The sequence below is a fragment of the Psittacula echo genome (genome assembly GCF_963264785.1).
Source record: "Psittacula echo genome assembly, chromosome: 1".
Taxonomy (NCBI): domain Eukaryota; kingdom Metazoa; phylum Chordata; class Aves; order Psittaciformes; family Psittacidae; genus Psittacula; species Psittacula echo.
This window is the reverse complement of record NC_137735.1, coordinates 164,345,046-164,361,190: the sequence shown is the minus strand read 5'-3', so window position 1 is coordinate 164,361,190 and position 16,145 is coordinate 164,345,046.

Genomic DNA, 16,145 nt, shown 5'->3' with positions numbered 1-16,145 from the left:
CCAATCACAATGTGCCAAGTTAGTGCAAACAACTTTAAGAAATAGTATATAAAGGGTTAGTTTTCTAAAATAAATGGCTTTGTCTGATCACACTGATCTCCGACTGAGTCCCTTCCGCGACAAATGGCGCCCGAACAGGCTTTTTCACATTGAAAACGAAGAACGCGGTGCCGCGGGGAAGGCGATTCGGCAGGACCGGGATTAATCCGGCAGGACCTGAAGGCTAAGGAGCCTTTGAGCCCGGGAAGCAGAAGCCTCGGAACGGAACGGGGCCTTTGAGCCTGGGAGGCAGAAGCCTCGGAATGCTACGGAGCCTTTGAGCCTGGGAGGCAGAAGCCTCGGAGCGCTACGGAGCCTTTGAGCCCGGGAGGCAGAAGCCTTGGAACGCTACGGAGCCTTTGAGCCCGGGAGCTTGGGACCTGGGGAAAGATCGGGGCACACTTGTGGGACGAAATTACCCTTGGGTCTAAAGAAGCAAAATCTCTAGCTACCCTGTGGCACTTACTAAAAGAAGCTATATCCACGGTGAAGGTTGAGCAACAAGTAATAAAGTCAGCTTTTGCGGCTTTTTCTGACTCGCCGTCACAAAACCATGGGGAACCGGCTGCTGTGAGTCCGACACCTGACACCGTAGTTAAGGGGGAACTGCCTGCCGCTTGAAGCGCAAAACATCTGGTTCGAAAGCTCGTGTTCCCTAGAGTGCGAATGTTTGAGGATCCAGCGCATCCTCCCTATTCTGTGCCGACAACGCCTTCACCGGCGGCAGCAATAACTAGTGATCGGGATTTTGAAAATGATGATGGACCGCCAAAATGCCTTAACTCGAATCCTTTTCGTGCCACTACCGCCCCTGAGCCCAGCCCCCAAATTCCCCCTCCGCCCCTCCCGTCGGCCCGCCCGCCCCTTACGTCCACACTGGCCCGCCCCTCCCGTCGGCCCGCCCGCCCCTCCGGTCGACACTGGCCCGCCCCTCCCGTCGGCCCGCCCGCCCCTCCGGTCGACACTGGCCCGCCCCTCACGTCGGCCCGCCCGCCCCTCACGGCGGCACTGGCCTGCCCGCTCCTCTCGCCGCCTTCACAGCCCCCCCCCCCCCCGCGCCTGACACCGTCCCGACACCGCCTGATGCAGAAGAATGGGAAGCTCCACAGGAGGACACTGAGACTCCGAATTTATACCCACCCGTACCATGTACACTGTTATCAACGAGTGAGCCAATCTTGCTTTAAAATATAAATTTATTAAATTGAGCAAGCGATAGCAGATAAAAAAAATCAGCGCTGGGTGCGCCACAAGGCTCCACTCCGCCCTGCCCAAAACGCACACCGGGGCTTTTTGGAGGCTGTCCTTTATACCTTTTCGGTTCGGGACTTCAGCCAGTCTTGTGGTTTGTTTTGCTCGGATGTTTTGACGTGGCTCTTTTCCATTGGTTCTCCCCGTTGCTGGGGTCTCATCGTCGAGAAACTTCGAGAAGCTTCCAGAAGCCTCGAGAAGCTCCCAGAAGTTTGGAGAAGTCTCCCAGAAGTTTCGAGGAGCTTCCGCCCCTAGCCCAGTCATCATAGCAACCTCCATCCCTCATATGCTGTAACAAGACACTACCTCGAACTACCCAACCCCCCTTCTCTTCCCTCTCACAATCCCCTGCAATAACACAACTGACCTCTCCTTCCTAATGCAGAAGTCGTAATGCAGAAGTACAATAGTTCCAAAAAAAAACCAAAATGTGATTCCACACAAAGTGACAGTTACAGAGAGTTTCTTAAAATGTAGCAACCAATATTTTCCTTTAAACCTTTTGATGACCAAACTCTACACATTACATACACCATCGTTAGCGCTGCCCCAACCGGGGGCAAAAACTGACCAGGACTGGGGGCAGTGGACTAAGCTTTTAGATAAAAAATGACAGGACCTACGAGACCGACTGGAGCGAATTGAAGCAAAGAGAGAGGGGCACGGATCAGAAAAGTTAAACAAGGTTAATCCTTTCGCTACGCCCTTGCCACCGCCCACGAAGCCCTCTCTGCAAGCCAGCCCTAGTGCCTTGAGATGGCGAGGTCTTATTCAAGACGCAGTCATGGATGGCACTGTTCTGCCGACTGACATCCCTGCTGCATTTCCAGTCATTACAAATGCTCAGGGACAAACCCAATGGACTCCTATGGAGTGGAAAATCATAAAGGAACTTAAGGGAGCAATTTCTCAATATGGGTTGTCTTCTCCGTGTACACAACAAATGTTAACTGCCTTGTTTTGTAGTATGGTCTTAAGTCCCAATGATCGTCTTAAGGTAGCTTCAGTCCTGTTAACTCCTTTGCAGCTATTACATTTTAAAAGTGGGTTTGAGGAGCTGGCTGAAAGAGCCGCTGATGATAATTTGGGTCGCAACCCTAATGATCCCTTACATGGTGTTACATATGAAACGTTAATAGGGAAGGGACAATTTCACCCTGATGCAGTACAGGCTCGTATGAGAACCGAGGCATTACAGCAAGCGCAGCAATTGGCCTTAGCTGCTTTAAAAGCTGTGCCACAAGCAGGAAAACCTAATCCCTCCTATACGTCGATAAAACAGGGAATTACTGAGCCATATATGCAATTTATTGATAGATTGACAGCAGCTATTGAAAAGAATATTGATTTGGCACCTAATGCTAAAGAATCTGTGTTCATGTCCTTGGCCATGGAAAATGCTAACCCAGCTTGTAAGCGTATTTTACAGGTTTTACCGAAATCTGCTGGCTTGCTGGAAATGATGGACGCTTGTTCTAAGGTGGGCACGGCCGAGGAAAAGGCAGAATCCATGGCTACTGCCTTTGCTGCTGCTGTCAAACCTCTGTTACAGCAAGGTCGAGGTGATCGAGGGGGTATGAAGGGCGTGAGATGTTTTAATTGTGGGCAAATGGGACATCATAGAAAACAATGTAAAGAAAATTAAGTCAGCAGGTGGTGCTTCAGGTTTTACAGGTGATTGTACTAGATGCGACAAACATGGCCATAGGGCAACTGAAGGTCACTCGAAGTATAAGAAAGATGGAACTCCGTTGGGAAACTTGAATGTGAGCGCGATGCCACCCCGCGCGATGACACAAAATCAGGGTGTTTGGACTGCGTCCCCTCTGCTACAGCAGGGAGTGCCGGAGTGGACATGGCAACAGCAATAGATTTTACCATAACTGATACCTCTCCAGACTGGTAAAAGCAGGTTTAGTGATTGCACCTGAAAAGGTACAGCGTAATGCCCCATGGAGATACCTGGGGTGGATTATTTCCAGAACTGAAGTCAGGCCCCAGAAGATGAAGATTACTACGGAGATAAGAACCTTGTCAGACATGAAGAAATTGATACATGACATTCAGTGGATCTGCTCCTTACGTGGAATTACTAATGATTTGGCAGAACTAATGCCTCTTTTGAAGAGCAGACCACAGACAGAGGAAAAGAGAACTCTGCCAAAAATCCAGCATGAGGCCCTAGCCCATATTATGGCTAAAATATCTACTTCATCAGGTTGGCATCAGCCCAACTCACAGGCGTGTCAAGGTCCCTCTCGATGGCATCCATTCCCTCCGGCGTATCAACCGAACCACACAGCTTGGTGTCATCGGCAACTTGCGGAGGGCGCACTCAGTCCCACCGTCCATGTCACCGACAAAGATGTTGAACAAGACCGGTCCCAACACCCATCCCTGAGGGACACCACTCGTTCCTGGTCTCCAGCCGGACATCGAGCCATTGACCACAACTCTTTGCATGCGGCCATCCAGCCAGTTCTTTATCCACTGAGTGGTCCACCATCAAATTGATGTCTCTCCAATTTAGAGACAAGGATGTCGTGTGGGACAGTGTCACATGCTTTGCACAAGTCCAGGTAGATGACATCAACTGCTCTACCCCTGTCCATCAGTGTTGTAGCCCCATCATAGAAGGCCACCAAATTGGTCAGGCAGGATTCCCCCTTACTGAAGCGATGCTGGCTCTCCCCAAGCACCTTGTTTTTCATGTGCTTTAGCATGCCTTCCAGGAGAATCTGCTCCAAGAGTTTGCCAGGCACAGAGGTGAGACTGACTGGTCTGTAGTTCCCTGGGTCACCCAGGACACAGGACACTTTGGGGACACAGGCTCCCAAACAGGGCTTGTGCAGGCCGGAGAGTGCCAGGGGAGTGCTGCAGCTTGGGGGGCCGCAGGCGCTGGGGATGTGAGGTGGTCAGGGGCTGCTCCTCCAGTGACACGTGGCCACAGGCCAGGGATGTTGTGGAGCCCTCCTTCTGCGGGATGGGCAGATCCCAAGCCAGGGTCCCCCACTCAGCCCACAGAGGCGCTTGGATGAGCACAAGGATTTATTGATTGGCTGCTGGGATGCCAGGGCGCCAGGGGTTCAGCCGGGGACCCCCAGTCTTCTGTGGCTGCCGGAGTTTGAGTTCGATGGAACGGGGCAGGAGAGGCTGGAAGAGGCACGGTACCTGGGGAAGGCTGCCCTGGGTCAGGGCCCTCCTGCCTCTACCCTCCTTGCTCTCGAGCACAGGCTGCTGCCTGTCCTGCCGGTGGCTGGCGTCACCCAGGAGCAATGTCGCATTGCCACCATCCTGCTGGGAAGGAGAGAGGGGGCTGGCGAAAGCACGGGGCAGTATTCAGCATCCCCAAGCAACCCTCCACGCCCAGCTCTCCTGGGGAAACGGAGGCACGAATCCCCCCATCCCAAATACTCAGCATCACGCTCCCAGCCACAGTTGCCCCCCTCTGGATCCCTTCCTTCTTCATGCCTACCTTGCTGGGGAGCACGGTGGATGGCTTGTGCGGCCCTAGGGGGCTGGGTGGGACAGGCTGGAGAACAGTGTTCTGGCCCCCGCACTGCCGCGGCACTCTGGGGTACCGGCAGCCGGCTGCCTGCTGCCTGCTCCTTGCAGGATGGGAAATAGGGGTACTCAGCACCCAGTGGTCTGCCAGGGTGGGGGACAGGGCGTATCTGGGCAGCCTGCCCAGGCACCCCCAGACCCTTCTACGCCCACCCCGGGAAGAGCTCTCCCGGCCAGGGCAGGGCCACCCTGCACCCCCGGCAGGGGATGGGTCCCAAGTCCCCTACCTCTTGCTTTCCCCTGGTTTCAGGGAACGAGGCATCTTCTCAGTGCTGCGGGAGGGCAGCGATGGCGCGGGTGGGATGGGCACGATGGGCCTGCGGAAGCCAAGAACCACCGGTGGGTGACAGGGGACAAACGATCCAGCCTGGCTCAGGGCAGTGCCCCAAAATCCATGGGCTTTCACCCCATGGTATCCCCTGCTCACTGCCCTCAGGGAGGGGTCCCCGTCCCCCCACCCGTGGGCAGGGCATTGGAGGGGTCTCAGCAGGGTCAAACCCCTCAGACAGACTCCCTGAACCCTGTGCCTGTCAGGCGGAGCTCTCAGCATCCATCTCCTCTCGTCCCACCCATGCGGCCCCCCGATGCTCCGGTGACGGGTGCTACTTACGAGCCAGGCACCCTCATGTTGAGCTGCCGGTCACAGGACAGGCACCGGAATTCCACACTGGAAGACTGCCTGGGCAAGGGAGAAAAGGGCTGGGTGAGCTGGGAAACATGGGTTTCAACCCAGTTTATCCCCCAGCACCCAAGCAAGGTCCCAACCCGCTGGCTGGTTACAGAAGAATAGCAGTAGGTTGAAGGAGACCAGTTGGACATTGGATCCAGAAACCACCACCATCAGTGGGAGCTACTGCCATGGGCACCCAGAGCACCATAGGAACTGGGGGTGCGCTGGCAAGGACAAAGTGGCAATGGGGCGAGTGCTGCCCCTGAAGCCATCACTATCCCCATCACACATCTTAATCCCAGCCGCATTGTCAGCCTGTCTCGGCGGTGCCTTCTCCTTGAGCTGCTCCAGGCTTCTCTGCCACTGCTCCTCCAGCTGCTGCCGGAAAGGCCCCAGCTCCTTGCGGTCCAGCTGCAGGCAGACACACTCCCTCAGCCATCTGCCCCGACTTGGGGCACTGCAGTCCCCAGAGAAAAGCCAGCGGCAGGAATCCTCAGAGGGATACAGCCTTGGGCCACCGAGCCCCAGAGGTGCCAGTTTGGCGCAGTGGGGTTGAGCCACCCCTCACCTTGGAGACCATCTCGTCCCGCAGCTGCTGCCGGACTTGTTGCAGCTCCTGTTCCTGGACCGTCAAGCGGCTCAGCACTTCTTGGTCCTGCTGCAGGGAGGAAGACGACATGGTAGTGCCATGCAAAGGGGGGGGTGTCTGTCCCCTGGGGACAGACCCGGCTTAATGGGCAAGTGACCACAGGCTCTCAGTGTCAGCAGGACATCTGCAGCATGGCTTCAATTTCCCTCCATGCTGCTGACTCATACAACCCAATCTGGGGGGGGGGGGGAGCAAGGGGCTCCCCCACATTCCACCAAAGCACAACCAGCCGCGGGGCAGGGCAGGGCAGGTCCCAGCAGCGTCCTCTCAAGCCCCCCCATGCCACCATCTCCTTACGTGACTCCTCTGCCTCTCCACCTTGCCCTCCTCCTGCCTCGACAGGAGGGACTCCACCTGCTCCTGCAGCTTCTCAAAGCGCTGCAGGAGATTCCCCTCCGGCGCACTGGTGTCTCTGCACATGGGGCACGCTGCCTGCCTCTCTGCCTGCTCCTGCCCTGCGCTACTCGTCACTGCCCTCAGCTCTTCCACCTGCACAAAGGGGAGGAGGAAGCACTTCTGAGATGGGCTGGATGCAGCCAACAACCCTGGCTGCTGTGGAGGCTCCATGGCCACAGCCAGCCAGGGCATGTGGCTGGGAACCCTGCCAGGACCACCCACCCCACCGAGCCGGTGGTTGCTGCGAGCTCTCCCTGCACCTCACCTGCTCCTGCAGCCACTGGCATGTGGTGACCAACTGCTCCAGTGTGGCCCTGGTCACCTCCTGCTGCTCTGCCTGCTCCTTCTGCTCCTGCTTCAGCTCCTGGAGCATGGATGTGAGCTGGGAACCATGGTGGAGCAGAGTCAGGGCATGGCACCAGTGTCTTCCCAGACCAGGGGCTCTTCATCTGCCCCCTCCCTGCCCAAACCCCCAAGCATCCCCACGTGCCCCCTATGGACCGCCACCGGCTCACCTTCCCCTTCTCCTGCTCTAGGTCACCTGCAAGGGCCTGCAGGGAGGACACCTGGCCACGGAGGTCCTCAAGCACGGCGACGATGCTCTCCTGGCCTACAGGAACATGGGCCAAGGGGACACACTGTCAGTGAGGGGGTCTCACCCTCAGGGCCAGGCTCTGAGGACAACAAGCCCCCGACCAAGGCTCCCAAACATCCCACAAGACCCCAGAGCTCCCACCTTCCTCCTGCTGGAGCAGCAGCTCGGACCGCAGCTTCTCCAGCTCAGTCCGATCTGACTTGGTGGCTTCCAGCTGAGCCTCCTGCTTCCTTAGCAGATCATAGAGGCTGTGAAGAGCCTCGAACTCAGCCTCCTCGGTATCCATTGAGGAGGTGGAGGAACTGCTGGAGCCTGAGGATTCTGACCAGACGTGCACCTCTTGCAGCAAGTGCCTGGGATGCATACTGGAGCTCGAGGCTATTGGCTGCATCCCGCCTCCCTGGAGATCTGCCCAGGAAACCTTTCTTCTGGGACATATCACTGCGCTGCTGGTCTGCCTTGGAACAGGCCAAGACTTTCTCCGTGGAGTCTTGCCCTTGGTGACAGCAGCTCCAACCTTTTCCTCTCTTGTGCTGGCCTGGGTGACAGCGGGACAAGACCTTTGCCGTACAGTCCTGGCCACACGGACAGCAGCTCCGGCGCTTCTCTGTGAGCTGTTGGGCTGAACATTGTGACTTCCAGAGCTGCTTGTTGAGCTGCAGTGCTGAGCGGTAGGGGCTGCATACTGCGTCCCTGGTTCCTTGAGAGCCAGCGCTGAGCTTGCCCCATGCAGGGTGTCCACGTCTGAAGCAGAGGGCTCGGTGGGGGCAAACTGGGCTCTGTTGCCCACCTGGGAAGAGGCGGCAGAGGGGAGCAGGTTTGTGGACGGAAGTGCAGCAGCAAGGGCAGAGCCAGGGCTCCCCGCACTGTCCCCAGCCGCCCGGGGCTGAACTCACACACTTCCCGCTTGGGACCCCCTTCCCACTCCTCCCTCGCTGGGTGGCACCCAGGACCGCAGGGAGATGGATGCAGGGTTATGCAGGGAGGGGGCGAGGGCCGCAGGGACCCCAGCATCAGCTCAGCAAGCCAAGCCCCTTCCCGACTGCCTCGTTCATGCCGCCCATCCCCTCGAGGAGAGGCTGGGACAAAGCCATGTCCTAGGAGAGGAGGGCGGCGGGGGCTGAGCCCCAGGGGAGGGTCCCTGCAGACCAGGACCTGGGTCCCCAGCCCTGCCCCTTGGGACACCCGGGAAAAGCCTGTGCCTGGGTAGCTCAGTACCATGCAGGGTGAGGCCCCTCTCCACGCCCCCCCAGTGCCGGGTTTAGCCCTGGGGCGAGCCAAGGAGACTGGAGGTGGAGACGAGGCCCATGAGGTGCTGACGGTGCCTCTCAGGTGCCCAAGGAGCGCACACAGCTCCCACCCACAGGTCAGGAGTGGGGAAGGGAGGGATGGAGAGGATGGTGGGGCCGGAGCGCCAGGGCTGTGGAGCCCAGGGCACTGGAGAGAGCCCCTACCTCAGAGCTGCTGCTCTCCATGGCTTCCAGCAGGTTCAGCTGCTCCACATCGGCCTCCACGGCATCAACTCCGGAACTGCTGGCGGCGCCCTGCAGCGGGGCTGTCCCGGGCTGCCTCTCGCCTGGCTCCGAGGGCTGCTGCCCCACAGGCTGGGCCAGGGCCCTGCCCCCCTGGGCAGGCTGCCCGCAGTCTGGGACAGGCAGGTCCCCAAGGCCCAAGAGCCCCAGCACAGCCCGCAGCAGCCTTTGCAGCTCCCTGAAATTCACATCTGCCCCGTCGGACGTGATGGCAGCGTCCAGCAGCTGAGACAGGCTGAGCGGTGCCATCACTGCTGCGGCGTTCGACAACGGGAGTGCGACCTGTGGGCAGGAGAGACAGCGGGCAGCGGGCAGCCGGCGGCCTTCCCCCTGCCCCGCCGGGCCTGTGCCGGGCCTGCGCCGGGCCTGCGCCGCTGCCCTTCCCGCCCTGCCGCACCTGCAGCAGCAACTGAACCCACCCTGCTCCCTGCCCGCTCTTTATTGGCCACAGCCCACCGCTCCTCAACGCCCATTGGCCGAGCCCATTGTCCGTGCTCACAGAGGCCGCGGCCGTTGCCAGGCGACGCCCCGTTGCCAGGCGACCCCCGTTGCCAGGCGGCTGTTGCCGGCCCGCAGCTCCAGCGGGAGGACTTCCCGCTTCCAGGGCCTCCTGCCTCGGGCACGTTGGGAGACGCGCAAAGCCTGCGTTCCCTTTCCTTGGAATCGCCGTTCCATTTCCATCCGCAGCCTTTGCCTTTCCTTGCAGCTTTCTGCCTTTGTCCACACAAAACGCGCGGGCAGTGCTAACAGAAAGCCCACGGTGACAAGCTTTGAGTTACACCTCTAAGGTTACACAAGGTCAGTCCTGCTTTATGCTGCCACCCCTATATGCGTAATGTCTAGTTTATATTACTTAGCCAAATCATAACGTAAAAGTACAAAAGCTGTCCTTTCCCAACCCCCTTTCCTTATGGGTAGACCTTGGATTCAGACAGCCCATCTCCATTCAGCCTCATGACCTGGGCATGCCAATCCAGCTGGAATTTCAGGGTTGTTTCATAACCCTCTGGGAAGACCTGCTGCACTTGCAGCACCTTTCCTGCAGAGCAAGATGCTGTCCTGAGAGCACAAAGGAAAACAATCGGTGCAGCAAGGAATAGGAGGGAAGGATGCACTTGATGCAATTCAGTCCTAACGATCTTAGATCGTACTTCTTTGATGTGCTTGGAGGAGCCAACAGTGAGGAGCAGAGGTAATTGTTGTCTTACTTGTTGGCAGGGATGCCTGGGTTAGAGTCATGCTCTGCAGGTTACTCAAGCCTAAAGTAGCTGTTAACACTAGAGAATCAGCAGTGTGAAGATGAGCTCATGCTGAACTAGCCATGGGCTAGATGCAAATTTGGGGTGCTTAAGAAGTGAAGTCAAAAGCTCTTTGTGCAGGTGACTCTCTCTGAGTCAGACCTCCTGCTAGACCAAGAGCTAGCACAGGGATGCAAGGGAGCAAGTCAGAAGGCACCACCTGCCTGCTCTGGGCTTACGCTTCCCCTTGTGATGCAGCCTTACCCCTTAACAGTCCCCTTTCAACCCGAGTAGATGACTTCAGAGAGCTGAGTGCGACCCAAAAGGACCAGTGACACTTCCTCTGTGGCTTGCTTTTCTGCTTTATGGCGTTTATGGAAATACCACTTTATGGCACATGGCCATTGCCAATAGGATACATGAGAAAATCCTAAATTTCAATGTTATGGATGCAGAACTCAATGCTGGTTTTCACTAGAACTTCCTATATAGATATACCTGTGTCCATAATAAGCAAGTGGGGACGTTTGCAATGGGTATTTCTGGGAGCATGTCCACAAGATGCAGTGAGTCACAAGCCGTGGTGAGCTAAACTGTTGCCTTCGCGTAGGCTTAGCGACCTGGTTCAGGAACGTCACGGCGACCAGCCCTGGGCCGCTCGGGCCATAAGCTCACTAACACCAATGTGGTGGACGGCAAATGGCGTTTATTGCTTGATGGCACGGTGTTATATAGCTTTGGTTTACAACGTCACATCCGTCTGCTTACATCATAAATCAAGTGCTATTGGCTACTAGGAGAGGGGCCCTATCTTTCCGTACAGCGCGATATCTTCCGACCGTCAGACCCTGGCTACCCACATTTCCCCCGTCCCTATGCATAATTATATAACCTAAACAATAAGTTTAAAGAACACTAAGAACACTATATTAAAAAGGGATCTTATTTAGATTGCACACCTTAAGATAAGTCTACGCTATAAAGCACACTCCTGAGTAAAGACAGAAGGCACATTAGGTAGTAGATAATGAAGAGGTATACTGAAAGAACGAGGTAGAGTTAAAAGTAACTAAAAAGACAAGATCTCTGTGAGGTGATAAAGTTGAACTTGAACCTATATGCTCTGGGAAGACCGTCGGTAAAGTAGCTCCGAAAGGCATCACTGCTGTGTGAGGTGACAGACTCAACCCTAGCGGGCGTCCCCGCGCAGGTAACGTTGACCTGACTGTGATGAGCTTATGTTCCCTTCACTCAGCGCGAGGTTCGGGCGTTTCAACTGTTTAAAAAGTGTACACCTGTTACCACGTAGGGGGCCAGTCTACGCGGTAAGAGGAAATGACAATGACTAAAAAGGTCTCCCAGAGGTTCGGATTTGTCCGAACAGCTAAAGTGAAACATAATAACTTGAGGTATCATTAACTAAAGATAGTACTAAAGTAATTGTCGGCGTTCTACGAGCATAATATTAACCGTTTCTAACCGGCTCTTAACAAACGATACAAGCTTATTCAATATACAGGGTCCGAAGATCAGAGCTAGGAGAATTATTATGATTGGTCCCATCAGGGTAGATATTAAGGAAGTCAACCATGGCGATTGGGTAAACCAGGATGTATACCAACTTTGCAGTGCTTCTCGTTCCCGTCTTCGTTTTTCCAAACCTTCTCGTAACTTTGCCATGGTGTCTCTTACCACTCCAGTATGGTCCGCATATACGCAACATTCTTCTTTCAATGCAGCACACACTCCTCCTTGTTGAAGAAACATCAGATCTAGACCTCTACGGTTCTGTAGCACTACTTCAGATAATGATCTAACTGATTGCTCTAATGCAGTTATAGATTGTTCGATTCTGGCTAGATCCTCATCGACAGCCATTCTCAAAGCATGAAATTCTGAACTCTGTTGCACTAAAGATGTTACGCCTGTACCTAATCCTGCACCTCCTACTAATAGTAGGGTGGCTACTGTTATAGCTGTAAGGGGTTCTCGTTTTAACAAATGGTGCTTCGGGGTAAGATGCGAGCGATAAACAAATTCTTCAGGATGGTAAATTATCTTGGGAATTATAGACACTTGGACACAGTATTCCGCCAATTTGTTAAAGTTGTCTAAGGATAAACAGGGTGTGACCCCAATAATAGAACAGATCCATTTAGCATTGGTGACTGGTATTAACCATTTTGCTGAGATATTATCCTGTATCTTACTGACACACAACTGTTGTTTGTTGTCTGGGACAGCACCCAGACATACACCGCTTCCTACTACCTGTGCTAGTGTTATGCTTTGTTTTTCCATCTCCCATGTACATTGGGGCGGATTTGTACCATTTGCCAGAATAGGTATGTCACTAACTCCTACGGCCTCATAAAAGGGTGGTTTTATTCCATAGCATAGCCAGCAATGCTCTGTAAAGTTCGGATGGGTCTTGTTTAATACTCGATAGCTGGCCTGCATCATTCCCCAGAGAGGATCTTCATAAGGAATTGTATTAGTGTGTGGTCTCACTGTGTTACGTATTACTGTGGATGCGGTGCTAAATTTTGCTATAGGTACATCAGGTTCAGTTAGTTTTCTGACTATATGATTTTGACTGGGGGTTGGTAGGAGTGTTTTACCAGCAAATGTCAGTTTAGGGTGTACTGGGAATGGATCAGCCGGAATCAATGTTTTTTGGATACGAATGCGGGCACCTCTATCTTTTCCTGCTTGATAATATCGAACTCCCCACATTTTTCCCAAGAGCCAACTCGGATGTTGAGGATTACTTACATTCAAATAGAGGTGCTTACAATATTCTGTAACATAAAATGTTGGTATAGCGTAAGGAGAGCGAAATTCTTCACCTCTATTTATAGGTGGGGGTCTACACCCATAAGGAGCCCAGGATACCCGCAGAAAGGGGTCTTTCCCTGGCTCTGGAATCCAGGCATTTGCAATCGTCTCACAGCCCCAGTAAGCGCAATAATAGTGTCCGGGGTAGTTGCAGTAACTCTTTCCTGGATTGGAACTGGGGCAGAAATAGTATGCCCCTCATTCGAAGCAGAACTTTGTAGGTATCAGTTGGCAAAGAGTGGCCATAAAACTAGGAGCCCCCGACGTTGTTATGGTTTGTATAACTGTACCAGAATCAAATTGATATAGTGTCCAATTGAAAGGTTGATGAGGATAATGAGAATTCGATTCTGCCCTCGCTACAGTGAGAAGCCCCAAAAACATGATTACACAAAGGTACCGTAGCCCCTTTTTGGGAGGGGCCTTTTGACGATGCTGTTGCTCTGACGACGTGGGGTGTTCAGTTGCCGGAGGGCTCTTTGGGGCAGGTAAGGAATTGGCTGGTTCATCGTCCCCTTGTGGTAGTGGGAAGTACCGGTCACGAGCGTGTCCAATGAATCGGTCCTGTAAACAAAAACTCACAATTTTCATCAGTTTTGTCCTTCAAATCTGGTTTGATTGATTTAATCGGGCACCATTTAATTTGGTTATCTTTTTTGACTGCAGCGTACCCCCGTCCTGTTAGGACTAATCTCCACCCGTGTTCCCATTCTCCCAATTCATTTCTGACTATAACCAATGGGCCATCATCTAATACTCGAGTGGACCAATGTTTTTGGGCAGGGCTATTTGCTTCCTCTCCCCTGGGAAACTGATTCAATGCTAAGAGAGCGGTTGCTAGTAGGCGGGCTTGGTCTCCTGTGGGGATGGTGTTGTTAAACCCTTCTGTCTTTGCTAATACCTCTAATTTGGATTTCAAGGTTTGGTTTGCTCGCTCGACTATGGCCTGCCCTGTGCTGTTATATGGAATGCCGTGTGTTAGAGTGATGCCCCATTTTAAAGCAAATGCTTGAACTGATTTAGAGATAAAATTTGGGCCATTGTCTGTTTTGATTTGTTTTGGAATGCCAAGCCATGCCATGACCGTCAACCAATGCTGAATAGTTGCTTTAGAGCTCGTTTTAAGACGTTGGGTGGCAACAATTACTCCGCTGTATGTGTCCACGGTCACTGCTAGCCACGCTCGAGGCTTCAGTAATTGGCAAAGTGTAAAATCTGTCTGCCATATTTCGGAGGCTTTAAGGCCTCTGGGGTTGACTCCGCAGGGCCACAGTGGTGCTTTTTGACAATGAGGGCACGTTGCCACTATGTGTTTTGCGTCGGCAACTGAAAGTCCGCATCTCTTCGCTAACGCTTTAGCTCCGATATTATTGGGATTCATGTAACTGACGGGCTTCTCTTAGTGTCCACAGGCCTTTCGCGGCAGCATCTGCTTTGTCATTGCCGATTTGAAAAAACCCCTTAACTGGGTCATGACTATTGATGTGAATAACTGATATGGTACCTTCTCGGGTGGAAAGTGCTTCTTCCAGCATAAGAGCTATTGAAGATGTTGACACACCGGGCCCCGACATGGCTAGGCAGAGTTTGGCTACAAACATTGAATCAGTGACTATGTTAAGATGCTCCGTTGGGAACAGTCCACACGCTAGCACTACGGCTGCTGCTTCTAACTGTTGAACCGAAAGTGTGTGGTCGGTCATTTTTATGCAGTGCCATTCTTCCTTTGATTGCCATACCGCTGCTGCGGTTGAAGTCGCTGAGGATGCGTCTGTAAAAACTGTAGGTCCCTGTTGAGGCCGATCCAGGATTTTCTGTGGAAGGTCGATGTCGATGACCGCCAGCATTTGAGTCCAGGGGGGCTTTGCAGCATATCGGACTTCTCCGCCGAATCCGACGAGGGCTATAGCTAGATGCTCTGACATCGCCACCGATTGCGTCGGGAGCTGTTTACGAAAGGGTAGGAATATCTTGGCAGGTTCGATGCCTAGGTGTCTTAAAGCGAGTTTTCTACCTTTCATGATAAGGTTACCAAGGCACTCGACTCCGGGGGAAAATGCACGTGACGGTTTTCCGAGAACTACCCACTGTATTGGGTGTGCCTTGTCAGGGGGTCCCTGAGCCAGTGCTCCCACTCCCCCTCCTTTGGTGAAATGCACATACAGGTCAAGCGACACATCTGGGTTCCATCTGGCGAGTGTGCTTGACGACGCCTGTTTTTCAATGAAGTCAAGACTGTCCATTGCTTCTGGTGTTAATACTTTCTGTTCCCATGGGTGTTTTCCTTTCAAAAGGTCATACAGCGGGGCCATGATATTCGGAGGGATCAGGACAATGTTGCGGAGCCATTGTAGGGACCCCACTAGCTGTTGCATATCGTGGAGTGTTTTGACACGTCGGTGAATCTTTACTTGAGGTGGAGTTATATAGGAACTCGTGATTTCTATACTCCCAAGAAGCTCACGCATGGTCCCCTTTTAATTTTCGCACTCGCAATTTCGAACCCATTTGTTTTTAAGGTTTCAGAAACCAGTGATATTAACTGGTCCACCTGCTTTCCTAATGGTGCGGCGATTAAAATATCGTCCATATATTGAATGATGGTTGCAGTTGGGTCGTTATGTCGGATCGGTGCCAAGGCTCGATCTACTGTAATCTGACAGATGGTGGGTGAATTGACCATTCCTTGAGGCAGTACTTTCCACTGGAAACGTAAATTAGGACGTTGGCTATTTGGGAATACGACAGAAAAAGCAAACCGTTTTTTGTCCTCTTCATGTAAGGGTATGGAGAAAAAACAGTCCTTAATATCAAGAACGGCACAAGGTTGTCCTTTTGGTATCATAGAGTTCACGGGTAACAGCGTTTGAACGGGACCCATAGGCTGGATAGTCTTATTTACCTCGCGTAGGTCATGAAGAAGGCGAAATCCTTCACCCTTTCGTTTAGGTATGACAAAAACTGGTGTGTTCCATGGGCTAGTAGAGGGCTCTATATGTCCTCGTTGTAGTTCACGGTCAAGTAATTCGAGGAGAGCATCCATTCGAGGCTTTGACAAGGGCCACTGCTCGACCCATACTGGATCAGATGATTTCCAAATTAATTTAATTGGTGGAAGTGGGTGTACGGCAGTGGCCCCTACGGTAAATTTGTCACCCTGGCATTCAATAGGGTTAGGGCGTCTCTTCCCAGCAGGGGTGGAACTCCAGACATAACATACGGAGAGAGGGTGATAGTTTTTTCTGGCCCATTCTCAGTATGGAGAGTGATTGCTATTAGTTGAGCGCTCCTTTGAGCTCGAGATAGTCCTCCAACTCCACCCACCATGGGGGCGTTTTCCAGCATCCAATGCGGGGGCCAGCTCGTCTCAGGA